The sequence below is a fragment of the Leptonychotes weddellii genome, chromosome 1 (genome assembly GCF_054177405.1).
Source record: "Leptonychotes weddellii isolate Sample4059 chromosome 1, ASM5417740v2, whole genome shotgun sequence".
Lineage (NCBI taxonomy): Eukaryota > Metazoa > Chordata > Mammalia > Carnivora > Phocidae > Leptonychotes > Leptonychotes weddellii.
The window spans coordinates 83,938,269-83,954,410 of NC_138369.1; the positions used below are offsets into that span (position 1 = coordinate 83,938,269).

General features: G+C 41.6%; 1 protein-coding gene across 1 annotated transcript in view; it reads left to right on the top strand.

Moving 5' to 3' along the window:
- The window catches only part of PXYLP1 (2-phosphoxylose phosphatase 1), a 336,729-nt gene that overhangs the window by 226,163 nt on the left and 94,424 nt on the right, over positions 1-16,142 (top strand). The window lies entirely within an intron of this gene.

Below are 16,142 nucleotides of genomic sequence, written 5' to 3' on the forward strand. Positions count from 1 at the left end.
CTGGAGTCCCGGGATCGAGTCCCGCATCGGGCTCCCTGCTCGGCCGGGAGTCTGCTTCTCCCTCTGACCCTCCCCCCTCTCATGTGCTCTCTCTCATTCTCTCTGTCTCAAATAAGTAAATAAAATCTTTAAAAAAAAAAAAAAAAGAAACAAAACAGGATCATAGGGGAAGAGAGGAAAAAAACAAGACGAAACCAGAGACGGAGGCAAACCATAAGAGACTCTTAATCCTAAGAAACAAACTGAGGGTTGCTGGGGGGGAGAGGGGCGAGGGGATGGGGTAACTGGGTGATGGACATTAAGGAGGGCATCTGATGTAATGAGCATTGGGTGTTATATAAGACTGATGAATCACAGGCCTATACCTCTGAAACCAGTGATACATTATGTTAATTAATTGAATTAAAATAACACATGTTTTAGAAAGTCCTCTGAAGCTTGTTCTTTACAAACATCCAGACCATTCTGAATCTTTGTGACCATTCCTGACCCCAGAGTGGGAGCCAACAACTTCAAGGCATGAATCTGAACTCTAAGATCAACACAGAGACACCAGCATTCCTACTGTGTATCACCTATAGAAAGCAACATACTTTCAGAAGATCTCATTGACACTGAAGTTAAAACTTCAACTCTAGATTTAGAAGAGCTTCTAGTAGGAGAGAGATGAGAAACTAATTGAATCGTTCCCATAATTACTAATTTAAATGTGTAAAGTATCACTGGTTTTCCTTTTATTCAAAGTTCTGCCTTTATTCCTTTCTTTAAGTGATGGTAAAAATATCTAGGGGCGGGTGCGGGTGCTGACTGGCTCGGTCCGAAGAGGTTGCTGCTCTGGGTCATGAGTTTGAGCCCCACTTTCGGTGCAGAGATTACTTAAATAAATAAACTTTAAAAAGAATTATCCAGGGTCATTTCTGCTTTTGTTCCTTTTTGGATTTTTTTTTTTTTAACTGAAGTTAAACATACCCACAGTACAGTGCACAAATCTTAAGTGTACACCTTGATGGATTTAGCATATGGAAAACAAGTGATCTGTTCTCTTTGTGTCTGTGTCCTCATCTGTTAGGTGACTGTTAGTGAGGCAGCAATTCTCAGAGATTTCTTCCAAGCCAATGACCCCGTTCTGGATGTTGTCATGGAATAGCGCCTCTATCCCTGTTGCGGCGTGTCCTTTTCCACACACCTGATGCCGTGGCTCTGCATGGTTGGCCCCAGATAAACCTTTGTTTCCCAGGACTGCCTCTGACACCACCTCCAGAAGCGCCCAGCTTTGGGAGCAGGAGGCTGTTGACCAAAGAGCCCACGGCCCACAGCACGGCCGCAGTCATCATGGTGAGCACGGCGCCTGGCTCAGGCGAATCAGGGAAGCCATTCCCACCACAGCGGTAAGTGAGCACATGACGGAGGGTTAGTAGATATTTACTGGATGGATGGACGAGTGGATGGATCTCAATTCCAAATCCTTCAGGGAGACAAAAAGAACTGAACAAAGAAGAAAGCTGGTTCTCAGGTAATCAGGCTGTTGTCTTGACAGGAAAGAGGATTCCCTGGCCACCCAGCCTGATGCATATTGTTCAAATCAATCTCCAGTTTCACTGTAGTGTAACCGCGCAATCAGATTGCTTGGAAATCCTCTGGAGTCAGCATCTTGCTTTAAGCCGTAAGGAAACCAGAGCATTTATAAATTGTTTGCCGAAGGGTTTGTTTTATGCCTGATAGTGTTAGATCGGCTGGGGAAAAAGCATGTGTATCAGTTAAGATGCTTTGGACAGCAATCCGTCTTGTTAAGGCAACTTAACAAGATGTCCCAAAGTAGGCAGTTCCAAAGCTCAGTTGTATCAACAAGGACCTGTGCCTTTATTCACCTCTGTCAACTGTTTATAATACCCACGCTCACAGAAGATGGCCAGAGCAGCAGGCCCTCACACGTCCAAAAGCAAGAAGAAAGGGCAGCACTTTCTCCCTACCTTTCAGCAGCCCGAATCCACAGGTAGTCAGACCAATCCCTGGCAAGCAGGAAAGGCATGGTTGCAGTAACAGTTACCCTCTGGGATTGAGTCATGGTCACCAATTCACTGTCCAAAATCAGGGCTCTTTGATCATGGAAGGAGAAGACATGAATTATGAGTGAGCAACCAGTGCGTTCTCTATAGCATGGCCCCATTGGCCGTCATTGGCGATCATCCAGGCCAATCCAAATTCAAGGAAATAAATTATTTTTTAACTTTAAATAGTCTACCTCCACAGTAAAATTGGATGATAGCCATTGACCAGGCAACCAAGGGCTCTGCATAAAAAGCCCTAGTGGCTTCTAGAGGCCGTTGGTGACAATGAAGGCCTTCTTGCTCTGTTTACCACAGATTCTCTCCAGCAAATGTAGAGACTTGATAAGTGTGTCGGCCTCTTCCTGGGTAAAGGTCACGACTCTCAGAGAAAGCAGCTCATTGTGTGGCCTAGCAGAACAGACATCACTTGTTTTTTCTTAGTAAAACTCAGCAGTCTGGGACCAGAACTGAGTACCCTTCAACTTCCCTTGCCAGCTCCACCTCAAGAGCACACCCACATGAGCCTGGATAAATGGCCCTGTGAGGGAGGCATGTGGGGGTGGGCAATGACCCTGGGAGGGCCAGAGGTTGAGGGCAAGGGGTGATTTCCCAGGAAGTCCCAAAAATGTCACCTAAGAGGCTCATGTACTAACAATTAGCCTTTTATTCCCACCCTTTCTCTGCAGTTATGCGGGTAGGACCAAGGCTACCCTGGGACGTACTGTGTGTGTGTGTGTGTGTGTGTGTGTGTGTGTGTGTGTGTGAGAGAGAGAGAGAGAGAGATCAGGATTGGTGTGTGTGCATGAGTAGGAGGGAAGTGGCAGAGCCAGAGGGCCAGAGAGTGAGTTGTACCTGTCGTGATTAATTCACCCCCAGGGATCACCCTGAGTCCACACAGTGCCACTCTTTTCCCTCCCTCCCAGGTTTGGGAGGAACCCATGGGACCCATTGGTGTATGCTGGATCATTATCACTGTCATGGGCTCTCTTGGCCTCTTTTCTACCTTCTCTGGTGTTCTGCTGTCTCCCTCATCCTTTCTCCTTCTGTCCACGTTTGCCTGCAATACTTTCCCCAAGAACATGATATGTGTTCTACTAGAGGCACTCAAGATCATTTCAGGGACACATAGACAAACATTTTCATAGTGGTTTTTTATAAAGATCTTATTTATTTATTTGACACAGAGAGAGAGATAGAGGGAGAGAGCACAAGCAGGGGGAGCGGCAGGGAGGCAGAGGGAGAGGGAGAAGCAGACTCCCCGCAGAGCAGGGAGCCCAATGCCGGGCTCCCTCCCAGGACCCTGGAATCATGAACTGAGCTGAAGGCAGCCGCTTAACCGACTGAGCCACCCAGGCGCCCCACATTTTTATAGTTTAATGGATATACGGTTATTTTACTCATCATTACAAAAAACAATTGTTGTATATTGGCCCTGAGAATTCCATTGGTTCTTGAGTTCTTCCTCCAGGAAAAGAGTGTTGAACTCCCCCTAGAGGCTAGAGGAAAACAAGGCCCCGATGGAAGGAATTTAAATGGCATCTTGGAACCTAAAATCCAGTGATTTCACTATTAAAAAATCGTATCTTTGGTCTCCTAATCCAGTGCTTCTCTCTCCATATTATACTTCCATTAAATGTATCTGGCTCATCTAGAACACTTTCTTTTTTCCTGTTAACAAAAATCTTCTTGTAAATTACTCAGTAGAAATAACTGCTTTCTTAAGGACGATGTAGGGAGCTGGTAATTTCTGGTTCTTCCCTGAATTCTCATTCCACTTTCGTCTAAGTCTCTTAACAAATCTTTAAATATCTTTCTTTTAATTTCCTCATCCAGGAAATTACAGGACATTACCGATATTTTAATGAGTCCTTAGTTAAGAATCTCAAAGGTAATAGCTATCTGTAGCCTGGTTTCAAAGAAAGTTGAATTGAAATTAAATTCCAATGTCCCCAATAAAAAGCTCCATCATATACAAGATTACATAGCTCACATTTCTGTGCCAATCTTTTTTATAAATTCCTCTTTTCTCATTGCAGACCCAATGTAACTGAGACATCTAGTGTCCAGTCCTAAGAAAAACAAATTTCTACTGATTGTGATTTTAAAGAATTCACCAAATCTGTTTTATGGTAATTGTGAGTAAAGCTATGACTTTCTCCCCCCCCCCCGCCCCTTAATTTCAGAAAACTTCTTCATGGTGCTTTCTGGGCTTAACCCTCTTCCAGGTGAAAATTATTTTCATATCACAGATGCTCACAAGAGGTTTCCCAAATTGAATGTTTTTGTTACCACAGTGTTGCCATTCACATGGATAAAATCCATCCCTTGAATCCCATCCCTCCTCCTCCGACTTTTAAAGCAGTTGGCCCAGATAGAAATTGACTCTTTAACAAACAAACAAACACCCAAAAGCACAGAACTTGGAGGGCTTCCAGGTTGGCAAACGTAGCCGTGCAGGGAGAGTGGTGCGTGCCCAACGAGGACATGCAAGCTTCATGCCCTTTTTTCTGAACCTTGCCCTAAGTATCTCTTCCATTTGGCTGTTCCTTAACTGTACCCTTTTATAATAAATAGTAATCTAGGGGCGCCTGGGTGGCTCAGTTGGTTAAGCGACTGCCTTCAGCTCAGGTCATGATCCTGGAGTCCCGGGATCGAGTCCCGCATCGGGCTCCCTGCTCGGCAGGGAGTCTGTTTCTCCCTCTGACCCTCCCCCCTCTCTCTCATTCTCTCTCTCTCAAATAAATCAATAAAATCTTTTAAAAAAATAAATAAACAGTAATCTAGTTAAGTGAAAAGAAAATGTCTCTCTTCTTCAGTGGCATTTGAGTCTAAGGTCATGCCTTGTTTCTGGATTTCTAGTCACTAAGTATGTACATATAAACAAGATATTTCAATTATTGTGTACCTATACAAAATATATGTATTATATAAAATATAACATGTCTTATGAACTATAAAATCATAAAATATTTTTATAATATAAAATACATAATATATAAATATATATGCAAATAACATATTCATTTTATCACATAATGAATAATATTTTCATACTATATATGATATATATATGATATCATACTATATATGATAACTTTAAGTGAAATATATCTTAAATATGACACCAAAAGCAAAAGCAACAACAGAAAATAGATAGATTGGACATCATCAAAATTAAAAACTTCTGTGCTTCAAAGGACATTACCAAGAAGATGAAAAGAAAACCCTCAGAATGGTGCAAAATATTTAAAAATCATACATCTGATATACGACATATCTAGAATATATAAAGTGCAATTACAACTCAATAATAAAAAGACATATAATCCAATTTTTAAGTGGGCAAATGATCTATGCGGACATTTTTCCAAAGAAAAGATACAAATGGCTGACAAGCCCATGAAAACATGCTCAACACCACTAGTCATCAGGGAAATGCAAATCAAAACCACAATGAGATACTGCTTCACATCCACTAGAATTGCTATAAATCCAAAAAACAGATAATAACAAGGTTAGGGAGCATGTAGAGAAATTGGAGTCAATTTCAGCAGTGCAGAAATATGCACCGCTGGTGGGAATGTAAAATGGTGCAACTTCTTTGGAAAAAATCTGGCAGTTCCTCAAAATATTAAACATAGAGGGACGCCTGGGTGGCTCAGACAGTTAAGCGTCTGCCTTCAGCTCGGGTCATGATCCCAGGGTCCTGGGATTGAGCCCCACATCCAGCTCCCTGCAGGGAGCCTGCTTCTCTTTCTCCCTCTGCCTGCTGCTCCCCCTGCTTGTGCTCTCTCTCTGTCAAATAAAAAATAAAAAATCTTTTAAAAAAATATTAAACATACAATTACTATAGGACCCAGCAATTCCACTCCTAGGTATATACTCAAGAGAAATGAAAGTATGTGCTTGCACACAGACTTGTACACCAGTGTTCATGGCTGCATAATTCATAATGGCCAAAAAGTATAAACAACCCAAACGACCATCAACTGATGAAAGGATAAATAAAATGTGGTGTAACCACACTGCAGAATATTATTCAGCCATACGAATGAAGTAATGATGCATGCTACAACATGGATGAACCTTGAAAACATGCCAGGTGAAAGAAGCCAGACACAGATTACATAATGCATGATGCCATTTATATAAAGTGTCCAGAGTAGGCAAATCTTTAATGATAGAAAGTAAATTAGCGATTGGTTAGGGCTGCTTGGGGGGAAATGGAGAGTGACTCCTAAGAGGTATGGGGTTTCCTTTTGGAGTAAGGAAAATGTTATAAAATTGATGGTCATGGTGGTTGTAGAACTGTGATACTAAAAAGCATTGAATGACACACATTGAGTGAATTGTATGGTGTACAAATTGTATCTCAATAAAACTGTTATAAAGAAGTTAATTAGAAGTAGTAATATGTTTTTAAAGAATCAGCAAAATTATTTTTAAAATGCACAGTAACCCATACCCTGAAAATCTTTGTAACCTTTATTTCTACCCGTCTTGCAAAGGCTAAGGCAACCTCCCTGAATGTCTCTACAAAGGAATTTGTAGGGATTACTGCTGAAGTTAATCCTAGACTGTGGCTCCTTCAGGTGAAAATAAAACTCATTTATTCTAGAAAGAAGAAACCAAGTTCTCTACTTCGGAGGGAGGAAAGACCTCAGAAATAAATCAACCAATCACATTAAGTAGAAAAAGGACGTGAGAAAGGTGAAGAAATGAGAAACCACACTATGGCCTTGGCCAAGCCATGTTAACTTCTCTGAGCCCAGCTGCTGCCTCTGTTAATGGGAATGATCACCCTGCACACGGATTTCACACCAGGTTACCACAGGGCTGTTGCAAAGGTCAGAGAATTGTCTGCCAATAACGGTGACTTACTGCCCCAGTTTGCCAAGTTTCCCAGTTTTGAAACCAACGTAGTCCCCAGAAAACCTAGATGAGTTGGGTATCTCACTACCAATCGAATATTAACGTCCAAACTAGATTTTGGAGCACGGAAAGAAATACACATGTTAACAGGTGTCTAAATCAATATTCAGTTCATTTAAGTTAGAAAAATGTAAGCATAAAGTCACCTGTAAACACAGTTGTTTTATTCATAAATATATATGTTCAAAAGTATAAAAATAATTATTTTCTCCCATCTTTGAACTAATGTTCATTAACATAAATTTAAAAGATTATGTTCCTCTGTCAAGTAACTATTTATATAAATTGACTTAACTAAATACCCATAAACATTTAAAACATTTACAAATTTCATGTCAGATCCTCTCAGACATTTCAGTTTCCCATATAACTGTTATAAATTAACAAACAAGGGGCGCCTGGGTGGCTCAGTCGGTTAAGAATCTGACTCTTGGTTTTGACTCAGGTCTTGATCTCAGGATTGTGAGATGGAGCCCCACATCAGGCTCTGTGCCTAGCTCGTCGTCTGCTTAAGATTCTCTCTCTCCCTCTCCCTCTTCCCCTCCCCTCTGCACGCTCCTCTCTCTCTCAAATAAATAAATAAATCTTTTTAAAAAATTCAACAACCAAAATCTTGCTAAATCCAAACAATCATCAAAACTAAAAGGCAACCTACAGAATGGGAAAAGATATTTGCAAATGACATATCAGACAAAGGATTAGTATCCAAAAAATACAGAGAACTTATACAACTCAATAACCCCCAAACAAATAATCCAATTAAAAAATGGGCAGAAGACGTGAACAGATATTTCTCCGAAGAAGACATACAGATGGCTAACAGATACATGAAGAGATGTTCATCATCACTTACCATCAGGGAAATGCAAATCAAAACTACAATGAGGTACCACCTCACACCTATCAGAATGGCTAACATCAACAACACAAGAAACGGCGGGTGTTGGTGAGGTTGTGGAGAAAAAGGAACTCTCATGAACTGTTGGTGGGAATGCAAACTGGTACAGCCACTCTGGACAACAGAAGGGAGGTTCCTTAAAAAGTTAGAAATAGAACTACCTTATGCAATTGCACTATTGGGTATTCACCCAAAAAATACAAAAACACTAATTCAAATGCCCTGTTTATAGCAGCATGGTTGACAATAGCAAGATATGGAAGCATTCCAAGTGTCCATCAATTAATGACTGGATAAAGATGATGTTGTAGGTATATACAGTGGAATATTATTCAGCCATAAAAAGAATGAAATCTTGCCATTTGCGATGACATGGGTGGAGCTAGAGAGTATTATGCTAAGTGAAATAAGTCCGAGAAAGACGAATACCATATGACTTCATTCACGTGTGGAATTTAAGAAACAAAACAAATGAGCAAAGGGAGAAAAAAGAAAAATCAAGAAACAGACTCTTAATTATGGAGAACAAACTGATAGTTACCAGAGAGAGGTGGGTGGGGGAGGGGTGAAACAGGTGATAGGGATTAGGCAGTGCACTTGTGATCAACGGATGAGGTATGGAAGTGTTGAATCACTATATTGTTCACGTGAAACTAATATAACACTCTTAACTAATTAGAATTAGTTAAAAATAAAAAATTAGTTAAAAAATAAAAAATATTTGCTAGAAAAAAATCTTCCTAAATCCACCAAAAAGTAATAATACATTAAATAAAACTTATTGATGTAGTAAATTAAATTTTCTTAACATTCAAATTCTGTTTACAAACTTAATTGTATTATCTTAGTTTCTAATTAAAATCTCTTAATTATCCAATAGAATAAATAACAAACAGATTATAACGATTATACAACTTATATTTTCTTTAAGATTTTATTTATTTATTTGAGAGAGAGAGGGCAAGCACAGAGGGAGAGGGAGAAGCAGACTCCTTGCTGAGCAGGGAGCCCGATGCAGGACTTGATCCCAGGATCCCGAGATCATGACCTGAGCTGAAGGAAGACACTTAACCAACTGAGCCACCCAGGTGCCCCATATAACCACTTATATTTAACTCTAGTGTCTAATAGTATGAACTGTTGGTGGGAATGATTTACTTTATCATGCCCAAACTTTTTTCTCTATCTTCCTGCAAAGGTAGTTTATCCAAACCAGTTGCAGAGCTGCAATCTCAAATGAGAAGATGAACCCGGGATCCAGGATGCCCTCCACTGAGATGCTAACTCAGCACCGTTAATATTCTGAGTCTCCTTTTAGAGTATGCGACTGTCTAAGCCCATGTGTTCCTTTCCCCAATTTTTACCTTAATCTCTTATGTAACTTTCAATTTTCTGATTTGAATTAAAGAGATACTGAATCCTATTTATAATCAGCCAACCTATTGGTAAACAATCCTGGTTTACAGTGAAGAGATTTTTTTCCCTTCTCTAGTATCTGCCTTAATTGTCTTGTTTTCAAGTATTTTGAAACCTCTTGATTAACAATATTATAGGAGATACCCTTTAGAACATTTAAAAGCTTTGCAATATAAGGAAATAGAGACTTCTAAATGTTACTGCCATTATTATTTGGTCAACGTTGATTAGCTCCTCTATATCAATTCTTAATAAATACTGACTTGAATAAGATGTAAGGAGGTAGGGGAGCCTGGGTGGCTCAGTAGTTAAGCAGCTGCCTTTGGCTTAGGTCATGATCCCAGGGTCCTGGGATCGAGCCCCGCATCACGCTCCCTGCTCAGTGGGAAGCCTGCTTCTCCCTCTCCCTCTTCCCCTGCTTGTGTTCCCTCTCTTGCCGTGTCTCTATCAAATAAATAAATAAAATCTTTAAAAAAAAAAAAGATGTAAGGAGGTAAATCAAAATTCTATTCATTGTATTTTGAGAAATGGCTGGATGATTCTTACAGTTCATCTGGAAGAAAAAACAAACAGGAATAGGTAAGAAAAGTTTCAAAGGGAATAGTAATGAGGAAGACTTAGATATTAAAAGTTATTAAATAGTTATTGTGGTCAAATATATGTGGTATTGGCACAATAATTGACAGGCTGCTTAAGGGAACAGAAATGTGGAGTGCCTGGATTGCTCAGTGGGTTGAGCATGCCACTCTTGGTTTTCGCTCAGGTCATGATCTCAGGATGGTGAAATCAAGCCCTGCATTGGGCTCTGCCCTGAATGCGGAGCCTGCTTAACATTCTCTCTCCCTCTCTCTCTGCCCCTCCCGACTGTTTGTGCGTATGTGCTCTCTCTCTAAGAAAAAAATTTTTTAAGTAAAAAAGGGAACAGAAATGAAAGTCATAAAATTGGTAATTACATATAAGATTATGTAGTTTACAACAAAAGAAGGAACACGAACCAATGAACAGTAAATGGTCTATAAAACAAATGGTGTTGAGATTATTGCCTATCCGGGGGAAATGTGAAGTTTGGTTCCAACAATATGCTAAAGTAAATTTCAAATGAATTAAAGAGTACAATGGAAAAAATAAAATTAGACAAACAAAATAAAAACTAAGTGCATCTGTATCTGATCTTTAAACAGAAAAGATATTTTCAGCCCCAAAATGATGACAACAATTATCACAAAGGATAAGATTGAGGATGGATCCATAAATATGGACAACTTCTATGTGATGAAAAGACTACAAACAAGGCCACGCACACACACATACAAAGTAGAAATATCATATATATCATATGTAGACACAAGAAGAAAACATGCTCCCTTTCCCATCTCTCCAAATAAAAGGATCATATAGAGGTTCCATTTCTGTTATGGAACCAGGAGACAGAAAAGGAAAGAAAAGACAAAATATCAAATACCAAAACACAGAACTTTAAAAAAGAGTTTGGGAATCTGTCCACAAGTAGAGCTACACAAGCCAACAATTCCACTTTAACACTGGCATAATAACCCACTGAGAAGAGACCACAGGTACTCAACATCATTTGAGTCAATAAGCCTTTCTCCTAAAATGGACAAATGGGCCAAGGTGTGCATACACATTTGACATACAGTGTTTAAAAGTATGTGTCCCTATGAAGCATAATTAGTAACATCTTTGGCCAAGATTCTGTTAACCATTATGTTCATGCTTTTGCAGCATAATAGCAGATGTTTACAACAATGACTGAGGAACTGCATGTTGTTGAAGTTTCTGTCCAATAATCTTCTATCAATGAAAGCGTTGCCACACCATCACCGTCGAATGTACTTTCTATCACAAATATTTGTGTCTGCGAGTGACTCATGCGTAGCACACAAGGTAATTTTATTAATTGTTCCATTCCCTGACTACAGTTTATTACAGAAGATTCCTTTATCTGAAGTGTAGACAGTGGCATTAAACACAGCTACTATCTAAGAGAGAAAAGGTAAGAAAACAGTACGTTTGGCCTTGGAAATGCCGCCAGACTTAAAAATGCGCAACATTGTAAAAGGCCGGAAAAGATCCCGGATCAGCAAACGTTAGCCAGGATGACCATACGTGTACTTGTAAAGAGCTATGTCATTGGGTAAAACGCCGGATGCTGTGTTTTACCCAATGGATGGCACTGCGCTAGCACTCTGCCTCAGGACCGCGAGCTGGGGAGAGAGGCTGCCCCAACCACCGAGACCACTTCCTGGAGCAGTGATCACGGGATCCAGTATTCGGCTGTGTTTGCTCGTGGCCTTCGAGAACCTCACTCTGTCACAAAACATAACCCAGGAGCCCACACAAAGAGACACTTAGCAAAGTGTACTTGATGAGGATGATTCTAATCATTCTTCCTAGAGGTAAATTCATTTACGCATTCATTCATTTACTCCGTCAGTAAATATTTACTGAGTACCTATCCTAGATCGGGCCCCAGGCTTGGTACTGGAGATATAATAGTGAAGGACACTTCTCTTTTGGACCTTACGGTCTAGCGGAGGAAGCAAACATTACTGAAATGCTGACATTAATGAAATAATTACTTACTATAGTAAGTGAGCCAAAGGAAACGTACAAACCATATAAAGATACAGACATTAGGACAAGGTGAATTAAGACAGAAAGAGTGCGGCGGGCGCCTGGGTGGCTCAGTCGGTTAAGCGTCTGCCTTCGGCTCAGGTCATGATCCCGGAGTCCCGGGATCGAGTCCCATGTCAGGCTCCCTGCTCAGCGGGGAGTCTGCTTCTCCCTCTGACCTTCCTCCTTCTCATGCTCTCTGTCTCTCATTCTCTCTCTCAAATAAATAAATAAAATCTTTAAAAAAAAAAAAAAAGAAAGAGTGCGTCAATAGGAACTAAGCTCTGTACAGAATAAGACAGGAATTGTCTAAAATGTTAAAACCTACCCTGTGCATATCTATTAAGTTATTGGGAGTATCTGTGACTCTCTTAAAAATCACCCCTGCCATGGTAACCAACAGACACAATAACCAACAAACAGAGAAAAAGTGCCCCATTCAGCTCCCATGAAATGTTACACTGAAGCCAAAGTATGGATGGCCTCCATCCTTTCTCTCCAAAATCCCTTTCCTTCCTCTAGCCCCTCTCCCTCAAAGTGCAGTAATTTCATCAGAGGCTGCACATAACCTATAACTTCAATTTCCCAAATACGGTTTTTCTTCATGGCAGTTCCCTTCTCATGAAGCAGCCAGAAACTCTAACTCTCTCAAAGCTGACATTCTAGTTTCTCACCCTGTTACTCAAGGATCTCCATGACATGCTCTAAATTCCTTTCAGTCCCGCTCCCCACTGGCCCCCGTGCAAATCCAGTGGGCAAAGAAGTATAACCACCACCCCTGGAATAGACATTGCCTATCTCTCTTTCCTGCCTCTGTTCCATGCCTTTCCCTCATGTCATTCCTGGCCACTGAAGTGGCTTTCTCTCTTGTCAATAAATGATGCCTTCCTTAAAACAAAATCACCAACTTTTTAGGTGTTAAAAGTCCTTTTTTAAAAAAAAAAAACAAAAAACATTGATGATATAAATAGTGGCTTGTTTCTAACATTTTGCTTGGCAAAATAAAAAGTCGATAACCCTACATTGGTCCTCACATTAAAAACATTCTATTACATGGATCTTTTGACTTGTAGAGTCAGAGAAACACAACCCTACAAAGAAGTCTCCCTTTGCAAGGCCTGGCCTGACTCCATTTGAGAGAAAATGGGAGGACTGTCCTAGGCCTGAGGGCTCTTTGAGTTCAGGCCAAGAGACACCGAGGATAGCAAAGAGCCCTTTCTCCTCTCTGTTAAGATTTGCCCTCAGAATTCTGGTTTCCTGTCTGAGGACCTACGTCTTCTTCTGGCCATTCACTGGACAGACACCGTCTACCCACAGGGCTGCGGTCTCAGCCTTGCAGGCCTCAGTGGAATGACCACATTAGAACATGACGTGGTAGGAAGAATTATCAATGTATATAATGGTGATAACAGATTTTTGAAGTACCCAGATATGCCGCTTCCTCTTATATTTCCTTATGCAGACCTCCCTCGGCCCCCATACTTCCCGAGGTTTCCAGTTGCCTCAGGGAGGCTTAGGATTGTTCCAGGAGGAATGGAAAGGAAAAGAAAGGGAAAGTTAAGTATCAGCTTCCAAATAAGATTTTTGAAATTTTCATGATCTTAAAAGTTAGACTTTGTAAAGAGAAAAGATGTTCTAGATTCTTTTCTCTCTCTTGTTAATGTATCAAAAGCCAACTTGATCGTAGAGTTTTACATAGGGAAGTCCTGGAGTAAACAGGAAGAGAAAGAGGAACGCCCACCCTATCAGTTCTAGTGGACTATCTAGGAAAAAAAGGGAGACAGGGGCGCCTGAGTGGCTCAGTCGTTAAGCGTCTGCCTTTGGCTCAGGTCATGATCTCAGGGTCCTGGGATCGAGCCCCGCATCGGGCTCTCTGCTCTGCGGGAAGCCTGCTTCTCCCTCTCCCTCTCCCCCTGCTTGTGTTCCCTCTTTCGCTGTGTCTCTCTCTGTCAAATAAATAAATAAAATCTTTAAAAAAAAAAAAAAGGGAGACAGAGGTAGCGGAGGCCTCAGAGGTGAGCCTAATCTCCCTTCTCTTGATTCCAGCCAAAGCAAGGTTTGTGAAGTAGGTGGAGGAAAGGTGGAGAGTTTCTGAAGACTTCATCTTTGGAACTCTGGGAGGGCCTGGCTTCGCAGGTTGGCTGGCGCCACGCTAGGAGTGGCTACCTCAAGTTTTAACTCAACAGCATAGCATGATCCGGCTGGGAGAGAAGTAGAATAGAATTTCCCGGGCTGTCTCCAGGACCAGCATGGAAGAAATGGGACCAACGAGTTCCCATCTGCTCCAGCGAAGAGGCCTGGAAAGTCGCTGAGTTGAGAGCCAATGGGCGTCCACAGAGAGGCCAAGGAAAAGGTGAATCAGCAGTAAGACTGGGGGTGGACACCCTAGGCAGGAGCCAGATGGAGGATGTGGGGTCTGCAGCAGCAGCCAGAGCAGAGGCTGAGTCATCAGGGAGCACAAGCAGGCCTTCCAAGGCAGGAGAGACCAGACCGTAGGGACTGTAGTTACAACCTCAGTGGTGCTCACAGAACTTCCAGGAATGGGTTGGATACAACCCAGGGAGTGTCCAGACCACCCACCCACAGCAGAAATCAGCAAAGATGTAGAAGATTCTTCATGGACCTGAGGATCCTATCTTTTCTCTGTCCCTGCAGGGTCTTTTAGCCACAGCTCCACCAAAAATCCAGACACCATCTTGAAAAGACAAAAAAGAAGGATGCAGATACCTAAGAGACTAAGCATGTTTTTACCTCAAGAGAAGGACCATTTACCTAAAATGTCTATTTAAATTGTGTGCCAGAATATTTTTCTCTCTCTTCAGTGGTTGGAGGCTCACAAGGAAGACAAGAACTATTTTAGAGAAATGAAAATGCTGCATCTTCTTTGCACATTTGTGAGGAGGGTGAAAAAAATCTGCAACCCTTCACACATATGAGTGTTGCCAGCTTTTCCCGGCCTCCTCCCGTTGCTAAATTTGGTGCTGCTTAGCTGCTCAGTTCCTCCCATCCACCCACACCCAACTGTGGAGAAGAGCTTGGAGGGTCCAGACCAGATCTTTGGGACTTTCACTGCAGAATCAGGGGGATGAAAGGGGGAATAGAAATGGTATAAGCCACACGGGTAGATCACAAGGAGAAAGAATAAAAAGCAAACTCCTCTTGCAAGAGGCCATGGAGAGCAGGGAGCGTGGATGTGTTCAGAGGCATCGTGTAGGACAGGGAGATGGAGGGAGAGGATGGGCGGATGGGAGAGTTCACTATTCGGTAGAAAAAAGGTGAGGAATGGAATGGTTGGATATTAGAGAAGAGGAAAGGGATTTTGGTAAGAGCTGCTCGGGATTGCATCCTTGGATCTCCTTCATATTCCTTGAGATTAAAGGTAGAACTCGTCTCAGGACTTTGCTTTTTTGAACCCCACCCCCTCAGGGTCTGATCCACATGGCTGGCAGTTTTTTTGTTTCATTTTGTTTTTAAAGATTTTATTTATTTATTTGACAGAGAGAGAGATAGCGAGAGCAGGAACCCAAGCAGGGGGAGTGGGAGAGGGAGAAGCAGTCTCCCCGCTGAGCAGGGAGCCCGATGTGGGGCTCGATCCCAGGACCCTGGGATCATGACCTAAGCTGAAGGCAGACACTTAACGACTGAGCCACCCAGGCACCCCAGGGCTGGCAGTTTTGACAGGTTTACAAATACATGAGCCTGCCATTTTACAGGCAGTGTATTCATGTAGAGCAGGGGTTCTCAACTGGGGCTGATGATGCCTCTCAGAGACCATTCAGCAAAGTCTGGAGACAGTTTTGATGATCACAACTGGGGGATGCTGTTGGCCAGACATGATGCCAAACATCCTACGATGCATAGGACAGTCCCCAACAGCAAAGAATGATCCCAGCCAAAATGTCAATAGTACTGCAGGTGAGAAAACCTGACATGGAAAAATGGAGGAAGGGGCAGTTGTCTACCTACACCCTCTCTTCCCAAATACGAATTCTGTTTTTTCATTTTAAACACTTTTTTTCAAGCTTATGATATTAATTCTTCAACAGCACTAAATACATACAGCAATATTAGCTAAATCATAGATTCTGGGTTCCTAAAAACCTTTAAGTTAAGAGAATTCCTATTGAAGAATTCCAGACCCTATGGAAAAATCAAGTTGAATATTTGGAGGTTTCTAGAAAATTCATGAAAAGCCTTAATACATATTTTTATTC